This window comes from Amblyomma americanum, chromosome 1 (genome assembly GCF_052857255.1).
Source record: "Amblyomma americanum isolate KBUSLIRL-KWMA chromosome 1, ASM5285725v1, whole genome shotgun sequence".
Taxonomy (NCBI): domain Eukaryota; kingdom Metazoa; phylum Arthropoda; class Arachnida; order Ixodida; family Ixodidae; genus Amblyomma; species Amblyomma americanum.
In genome coordinates this window covers 222134677-222143891 of record NC_135497.1, presented here as the reverse complement: position 1 = coordinate 222143891, position 9215 = coordinate 222134677, and the positions used below count along the sequence as shown (strand labels likewise).

At 45.7% G+C, this 9215-nt stretch overlaps 1 non-coding gene across 1 annotated transcript; it reads left to right on the top strand.

Moving 5' to 3' along the window:
- The first annotated feature begins 7774 nt into the window (after window positions 1–7774).
- TRNAE-CUC (transfer RNA glutamic acid (anticodon CUC)) lies at window positions 7775–7846 on the top strand. The gene has a single exon. It is a non-coding gene; the product is annotated as a tRNA-Glu (tRNA).
- The last annotated feature ends 1369 nt before the right edge of the window (window positions 7847–9215 follow it).

Sequence of the window (9215 nt, the reverse complement as noted above, 5' to 3'; positions counted from 1 at the left end):
ATGTTAAACTGCTACAAGACGAAGTTTTCCTAAATCAAGTTAAGAAAAATATTCAGCTTCTACTGGAAGCTCAGCCAGAGAGAGCAATCGAAATGTGGGAACAGTTTAAACAACAAATAAAGATAAGTCATTGAAAGAAGTAGCCGCCTACGGCACAATCAAAGGAAAAAAGAATTGCAATGCAACCTAAAATTTGCCCTGAGTTTGGAAAGTGCGCATTCAGGCAGGTATACAAAGGAAATCAAGGAGCTCAAAAATAAATTAGAAGCTATCGCCAAAGAAAAGTACATGGGAGCCGTTGTGCGGGCACGTGCCGAGAGACTGCTTTTAGAGGAGGCACCAACGAAGCGGTCGCTATCAGACGAAAAGAGATACGCAGCAAAGAATGAAATCAAAGAGATAAGGAAAGGGGACTCAGTTACCAGCGACCCAGATTTAATACGGCAAGCTTTTGTAGATTACTACCGTGATTTACTCGGTCTGAAGAGAAGTGTAGACGATGGATTTGAACACGAATTTCTAAGCCTCATACCGAAGTTAGATCAGGAAGTGACGTCTGCGCTAGAAGAGCCAATCACGATGGAAGAGATAAGAACAGCTATTGGTGAACTCTGCCTTGGCAAAACGCCTGGACCAGACGGCATAGGCGCGGTGTTTTATGTCTTTCAAGGACGAACTAGCAGCTGCACTGCATCGCGTACTGAAGCAGGCTTATGACGAAAAGCGACTGCCCCTGTCTTTTCGGAGAACGCACGTGGTGCTTATTCCTGATACAGACGACCCCGTGAAACAGCTCCCAGTAACATCGTCTCGCACCATCAGCCTGACAAACGTGGATTATAAAATTTTCATGAAGGCTTTGGCGAAAAGACTCCAGCGAGTGATGAAACAAATAGTTGGACTCCACCAGACATGCAAGTGGCCAGAAGCATCATGGAGTGTTGTGATGCATGGGGGGAACGTGTCGCCATGATGCAGATTGATTTGCAAAAGGCCTTTGATCGCGTCGTGCATGAAATTATCTTCAGCATATTAGAACACGTAAATGTAGGTTCGGTGATATTGGAAGGCGTTAAAATGTCATATGCCGAGAGTTTCACCAGCCTTATTGTCAACAAGTGTGTCACAACACCCTTTCAAGTGACATCAGTGAGGCAAGGATGCCCACTATCTCCTGTGTTGTTTGCGATATACTTGGAACCGTTTTGTTTGAGGGTTATTCAAAATGAACAAGTGAGGTGTTTCCGCTGATGATATAGCAGTTTTTGTAAAGACAGGGACAGCATCAACGAAACAGGGAGCATTGTTAACACGTTTTGTAAAACGTCAGGAAACAGTGTGAATTGGGGTAAATGCTTGGGTTTTTGGCACGGGAACTGGGAGACCAAGCCTTTATCGTTCCAAAACGTGCAATGAACTGAATCACTAGGAAACTATTTAGGGGTACCTCTTGAACATTACAAGAGCGCTACTGAATATTGGAATTGCGAAACTGACAGAGCGAGCGAGAGAACACTAAACTGGGGAGGACGAGGGTTGTCAGTGTTTGCTCGGGCAACAGTATGCAACTTGTTTATAATGGCGAAAATTTAGTATGTGCTTCAAGTCATGTGCATGAAACGTGTAAATGTTCAGAAACTGCGCAGAGTTCTCGCCGTTTTTGTGTCTGGTTCTACATAGGAGCGAACGAGTCGAACCAATTTGTTCCGATCGTTGAGAGTGGGAGGTGTGCGGCTATTCCATTTATTTTTGACACAGGTCACCCCAGATTTATGTTTCTCCGGGACTAAAGTGACCCTTTCTTAATAAGCGTTATACAAGTTAGGCTACGTGAACTCTTTCCCAATTTCGTTGTGTCAACGAGTGTCGTAAGAAGCACTTGCGTTCGCGATTTCCTATTTGAGGTTGTTGCTGCTTTCCAGATGTTGAAAGCTCGTTTTTCTTGAGAATTTTTGTGTACTGTCCCCAAGAAGCAATTTTACAAGGATATATGTGATTTAGTGATGCCCATGCCTTTGTATCGTTCCATATACAGTGCAAGTCCAGGAGGAGACGTCCTAAAAAGAGTTAAAAAGATGCCAATTCGTTCTTCAGCCAAAACATTCTTCTTTCAGCTCCACATCAATACACTGCCGGTGAAACCCTGGCTTGAAGCTAAGGGAAGTTTTGTTCCGTGAGAGAGAGAGAGACTCTTTAAAGAAGAAACAGAGAATTTAGCCGGCGTTTCAATATCGCTGGCATGCTACTCTGCGTAGGGAGGGGAATTTGGGAGATAAAGACTGAAGGAGAGCAGCGTGGAAGAGGTGGAAAAAAAACGAAGATAAAATGCAGCCATGAAATGGGTACTAAGGATGCAGTGGCGAGTATTGATGTAACCTATGAAATGATGGAGTGCCTAGTCCGACGAATGGGCTGACGAAGTTCACTGCAAGAAGAATGCATGAAGGTAACCTGCAAGTGAATTTAGAGCTTATCGAGATGTCCAATGTCTTTTAAATATGTAAAAAGAAAGTTCATTGCAAGTCTCTGTTGCCTGAAGCAGGCTAAGGGGCCTAAAACTTTGTCCATTGTTAGGGGCACTGGGCAGAGCTTCTGCATGCAATGTTCATAGTACGCACGCTCGTTAGCATACGCAGGGCACTCAAGCAGGATATGTTCCACAGTTTCTATCGGAGCACAGTTGTCATAATGCGGACTGTTCATTTGTCCAAAACGGTATCGCAGGCCATTTGTATATGCAGCATTCAGACGAAGTCGGTGATAAAGTGTTTCGAGTTGTCGAGGAATTCTGGGTGAGAGTCTTGATCTAAGATGTTGGTCGATTGAGTGAAGAAATTGGTACTGATGTGTCGGCAAACTCCAAAGCCGATGCGTTTCTTCGTACGCAAAACTTTTAGCCATTTGGGACGCATCAGATATCGTGAGAAAACTTCGAATGTATCTCTGATGTTGATGGCCCTTACGGGCCGCTTCATCTGCTTTTTCATTAGCCATAATGCCACAGTGAGCAGGTACCCACTGAAATGTTCTGCAGTGGCCTGCGGCAATAGCTAAATGATGGATATACCCAATGTCCAGGGAAACTGGCTGGTGATTCGTTTTCTTCAGCAGGTTGGCCAGGATCTGCAGAGATGCTTTTGAATCGGTGAAGATAACCCAACGGCCGGCGGTTTGGCGCAGGATGTAAGAAACAGCTTCCTTAATGCCATGAAGCTCAGCTGTTGTAGAGGAGGTCCTCCGCTGCAGCCGGTAAGAAAGGGCATGGCCTGTTGAGGGCACATAAAGGCCACAAGAAGAAGTTTCTTTAGTAGTTGAACCATCGGTGAAGATATGGGTGTGCTGCGTATATTCTTCGATTAAGTAGGCGAGAGTAGCTTGCAGAAGTGCTGCTTGTGGCATGCGGCTCTTTGCATTCACACCTGGAACAGACTTCTTCACCTTTAGAGGAGAGAGTGTCCATGGAGGAAAGGCCAGAGGTAGTAGTTTCTGAGGCTGATTAATAGTAGGAAGGGGCAGGAGCTGCACTGCCTGGCCAAAGCTAGAGTTGCTGTGAGTTAGGTGGACACGGTGTAGGAAGTGCTTCTTTCCTTGCCGGACATGGCGGAGATGGGTACGCATAGTTTCCTGGGCGGCAATTACCTCTAGTGGGAGACATCCTGCCTCCGCTACTGTTCCTGATGCAGAGGAACCCTTTGGGAGGCCAAGACATATTCGCAGGCAGTTGTTCCGTGCGGCATTGAGTCTTATTGCTTGATGTAGATAATCTTTGAAGCATTGGTAGACAGTAGCGCAAGGTTCCTTCAACGTAGGCTTTTTCAAGCAGAAGCATTGATTGGCAGTTTCTACCCCACCTTGTTCCCGCCATGAACCTGAACACTTGCGATGCTGCAGTAATCCTCGCACGGAGTTTTTTGATCTGAGGTGACCATGACAGATTATAGTCGATTACAACACCCAGGAATCGCTGAGATCGTACATATGGCAGCGATCGTCCGCCTAGGAGCAGCGGATATCGGGTCATCGTTTTTCTTGTAAACGCCATTGCAACACTCTTTTCTGGCGAGAGACGAAGACCTCTGGAAGCCAGGTACATCGAAATGTGCAATAGTGCTCTCTGAAGACGTTGCTGGGTAATATAGCCCGAACGTGACGCGGTCCAGATGCAGATATCATCAGCATAAATTGTTATGCGGACCCCTCGCGGAAGGTGTCTTCTTATGTGAATAAGGACAATATTGAACAGGAGAGGGCTGAGCACCGCTCCCTGTGGTACGCCCCTCTCCACTGCGTGAAAGCGTGTTGGACCGTTTGGAGTGGTAATAAAAATTTGTCGTTCTTTTCAATATAGCCCAATCCACTTGTATAGCCTTCCTCCAAGGCCAAGACTGCCAAAGGCTGCGAGAATTGCATGGTGAAAGACGGAGTCAAAAGCGGCCTTGATGTCTGGGAAAACGGCTGTTGGGATGTACCCAGCATGAAGGTACTCCTCAATTGATGAGACGAGGGCGATGATATTGTCAGTCGCAGACCTGTTTTGACGGAACCCGTTCATTTCTTGGGGGAACTCATTTCGGCTTTCTAGGAACCAAGTTATGCGCTTGCAGATCATGCGCTCCATGAGCTTACCTACGCAGCTCAGTAGGGCAATGGGCCGGAATGATGCGTAGCTTGTTGGCTGCTTACAGGGTTTCAAAACGGGCACGATTTTCGCCAGCTTCCATTCCGTGGGGACCTCACCAGCCATCCAGGAAGAATTGTAATACTCCTGGAGTCGAAGACGGGAGGTGTGGGGTAGCTTTGCAATGGCGTCATAGGTCACCTCATCATGACCCGGAGACGTGTGCCTGTTTCCGTGGTCTACATACTGTCTACTGTGTTGAAGGCCAGAGACTACAGAGCATATCTTCGTCGAGTGTTGGGATGCCGTATTCCTGTGAGATATCTTTCAAAGAACCTTAAAAAGGACCTCCCGTTGTCACCTCGTGGCATCCGTCTTCTACCCGTCCAAAATCTTGGTAGCATACCTCTAGATATGGTCATGCTACTGGGCCTGCAGTTTGTGGAAAGGGCACATGGCAGTGCGGAATGCAGACATTGATGTTCGCCCTGCGCGGCAGTATTTATTGAGAGCATTTTATATGTCAGAGATGGCACCCAAGTCCCAAAATGACCTCCCAGAATGGATTTGTATAATGAACGAACTTGCAAACTTGAAACGTTTTTAATGAACGCTCCGTCCAATGTGGGAGGACGGAATTTAACATTTCATGTATAGCAATCTTGATTTTCGACAAGCCGGCAATAAAGACAAAAAAGTCTCGTGGTTTAATGGTTAGCACTCTGGACTCTGAATCCAGCGAACCCAGTTCAACTCTCAGCGAGACCTGCCCTTTTTTATTTTTCCCACTTAAACTGCCTTGGACGTTTCTTGTGCACCCGCTTGCACCGCTTCCCCTCGTTCTGGCGTGGTCTAGTAGCTAGAATACCTGGCTCTCACCAAGGAGGCCCGGGTTCGATTCTCGGCGTCGGAAGGTGCGGTCTCATGGTGTATGCGCCGCCGGAGTTTTCGCCTTCTTGTAAGCAGTATGAAGTGAAGCAAGTGTCTTTAGTGACCACTGCATACTATTTACGCTAACTTTGGGACGAAGGAAGCAGCGTAAAACAAATGGACTGGAATATGTGGAAGCTGAACTCAAGGCTTATAGAAGACGCGATATTTTTAAGAAAAGTTAAGGAAAGCATGGATATGTTTAATAATAGTGAAGCAGGATGTATTGATTCTTGGGAACGCTTTAAGCAGGAGGTGCAAATTCATGCCATTGAGCGCTCAAGCATAATAAAGTATGAGGGAAAAAAAGAAGCAACTGCGAGGGCTTCTGGCGAATTTAGGGCGCGAAGAGGAACAAACGCCGGGAATGTTCATGCATAATATAAAGGGCGTCAAAGTTAGGCTAGAAGCTTTAGATGCTCAGAAATACAGAGGGGCAGCGATAAGAGCACGCACGGAAAAATGACTTACTGGCGAAACGCCAACAAAACGCGCGCTCTCAGATGAAAAGCGATACGCGCGTTCGAACGAGATCTCAGTTATCGAATACAAAGGGTAAATCCTTAGCGATGAAACTGGAACATCGAGTGCATTCGTGGAACATTACCGTGAGCTGTTTGTAAACAAAGCACCAAGTGAAGAAGGGTTTCGGGAGACCTTTTTGCCACTTATGCCAATATTACGAAATGAGATGACTGAAGAACTACAGAACGAATTAAGTATTGAGGAAATAGTGACAGCAATTGATGAACTGAATGCCGGAAAGTCGCCGGGACTTCACGGTTTGAGTGCGGCCATTTATAAGAGCTTTAAATATGACCTTGCCACTATTCTTTATAAGCTTTTCAAGGAATGCTTTGAGGTCGGTAGGCTGCCACCTTCGTTGAACAGTGCCCATACGGTCTTAATTCCTAAGACAGATGGCTCAGCCAAGCTGGTATAGGTTACAGGATATAGATCGATCACGTTAACAAACGTTGATTATAAAATTCTGATGAAACTGTTAGCAAAGCGATTGCAATGCGTCGTAAAGGATGTTGTAGGACCTCACCAAACGTGTGGAATATAAACCAGAAGCATTTTTAAAAACAATAATGTAGCACGCAGCGTGCTCGTGTGCTCCGATGCTGTAAATAAGAAAGTGGCTATAGTTCAAATTTACTTTGAAAAAGCTTTCGATCGCGTGTCTCATGAAATACTCTACTGTTTGTTGGAACATATTGGTATTGATTCAGTTGTTCTCAAAGGGATAAAAATGGCTTATGCATGTTTCTCGACACGCCTTATGATAAACAAACTGTTATATGAAAGAATTGATGTAAGGGTATCTGTGCGACAAGGATGTCCACTGTCCCCCCTCCTTTCTGCAATTTATTTGGAGCCTTTTTCTAGGATGAGAACTGCTAGTGGGAACATCCGAGGTTTTAGGAACATCCGAGGCCTTTGTATCGTTCCATATACAGTCCAGGTCCAGGAGGAGACGTCCTAAAAAGAGTTAAAAAGATGCCAATTCATTCTTCAGCCAAAATATTCTTCTTTCAGCTCCACATCAATACACTGCTGGTGAAACCCTGGCTTGAAGCTAAGGGAATCTTTGTTCCGTGGTCTACAAACTGTCTACTGTGTTGAAGGCCAGAGACGACAGAACATATCTTCGTCGAGTGTTGGGATGCCGTATTCCTATATCATATATCCTTTCCTATATCTTTCAAAGAACCTTATAAAAGGACCTCCCGTTGTCACCTCGTGGCAACCGTTTTCTACCTGTCCAAAATCTTGGTAGCATACCTCTAGATGTGGTCATGCTACTGGGCCTGCACAGTTTGTGGAAAGTGCGCATGGCAGTACGGAATGCAGACATTGATATTCGCCCTGCGCGGCAGTATTTATTGAGAGCATTTTATATGTCAGAGATGGCACCCAAGTCCCAAAATGACCCCCCAGAATGGATTTATATAATGAAAGAACTTGCAAACTTGAAACGTTTTTAATGAACGCTCCGCCCAATGTGGGAGGACGTAATTTAACATTACATGTATAGTAATCTTGATTTCCGCCAAGCCGGCAATAAAGACAAAATAGTCTTGTTGTGTAATGGTTAGCACTCTAGACTCTGAATCCAGCGAACCGAGTTCAAATCTCGGTGAGGCTTGCCCTTTTTTTATTTTTCCCACTTAAACTGCCTTGGACGTTTCTTGTGCACCCGCTTGCACCGCTTCCCTTCGTTCCGGCGTGGTCTAGTGGCTAGGATACCTAACTCTCACCCAGGAGGTCCGGGTTCGATTCCCGGCGTCGGAAGGTGCGGTCTCATGGTGTAATGGATGATTCAGCTTCCAGCCACGCTTGTGAACGGACGTATAATGACGGGCTCCGTAGGAGTGGCTTCGGCGGCCATGTCTGGCCGTGGTAACAGGACTGCGGAAAAGGAAAGTGACTACCAGGTTGTTCTACCAGGCTTATCTACAGGGCGTTTCGCTTTAAATACAGTTTTTGCTCCATGTGATTACGGAAGCCTATGAACGAAAAAAAGTTCTCTTGTCCTTCTCTACCTCCCACATAGTATTAATCCCCAAGACTGATGACCCAGAGAAACGAATGTTGGTTGGCTCATATCGACCGATTAGTCTCACCAACGTGGACTATAAAGTGTACATGAACATTTTAGCAGAAAGAATGCAGAGGGTTATCACCAAACTGGTTGGGCCTCATCAGACATGTGGCATCAAAGGTCGGAGCATTGCCACAAATACGCATGCTGCAAGAACCATATTAGAATGTGTTGACGTGGTTGATGGTCAGATGGCTATGATGCAGTTAGACTTTGCGAAGGCCTTTGACCGGCTTTCCCATGAGATTCTTTTTGCTTTGCTCGGGGACTGTAACCTTGGTAGTGTGATAGAGGAAGGTGTTAAAATGGCTTACACAAACTGCAAGACCAGAAATATAGTTAATGGAGATCTCACTGATAGCATCGCAGTACGTTCATCGGTTAGGCATGGCTGCCCGCTTTTCAACCCTGCTTTCTGCAATTTAGTTAGAGCCACTTTGCTTATCGATCATAAACGACCACATCACGGGTTACAAGCTTCAGTCAGCATATATTAAAATGCTGGCATATGCTGATGATATAGCAGTGTTTTGCTCAAATAGGGGAGCATCTGAGAAGTGACGAGTGTCGTGCAAAAATTCTGTGATCAAACTGGATGTAAGCTAAATTGGGATAAGAGCTCTGGGTTTTGGTACAGTTATGGGGACGCTGCACCAGAATTATTCTGTAGGCTGCGATGGTCCACCTTGCCAGCACGGTACCTAGGCGTGCCGTTAGATTGCTATCGGGATCCCAGTCCGCATTGGACAGAAGAAACTTTCAGAGCAAATGAGAAAGCCGATGCGTGGCAGGGAAGACAACTATCTATGTTTTCTCGTGCTTCTATTTGCAATGTTTTTCTGATTTCAAAGCTGTGGTACCTTATGAATGTATTGTGTGCATCGCGGACAGCTATTCAAAAAATACACCGCGTTTTTGCCGTTTTTATTTGGACATCGACATGGGAGAAAACCAGCTGAACGAATTTGTTCCGTACTGTCAAAAGCGGAGGGCTTGGGCTGGCACACGTGTTTTTGCGTCAAGTTGTTTGGCGATTTATTTCCTCCGTGATCAAAGTGA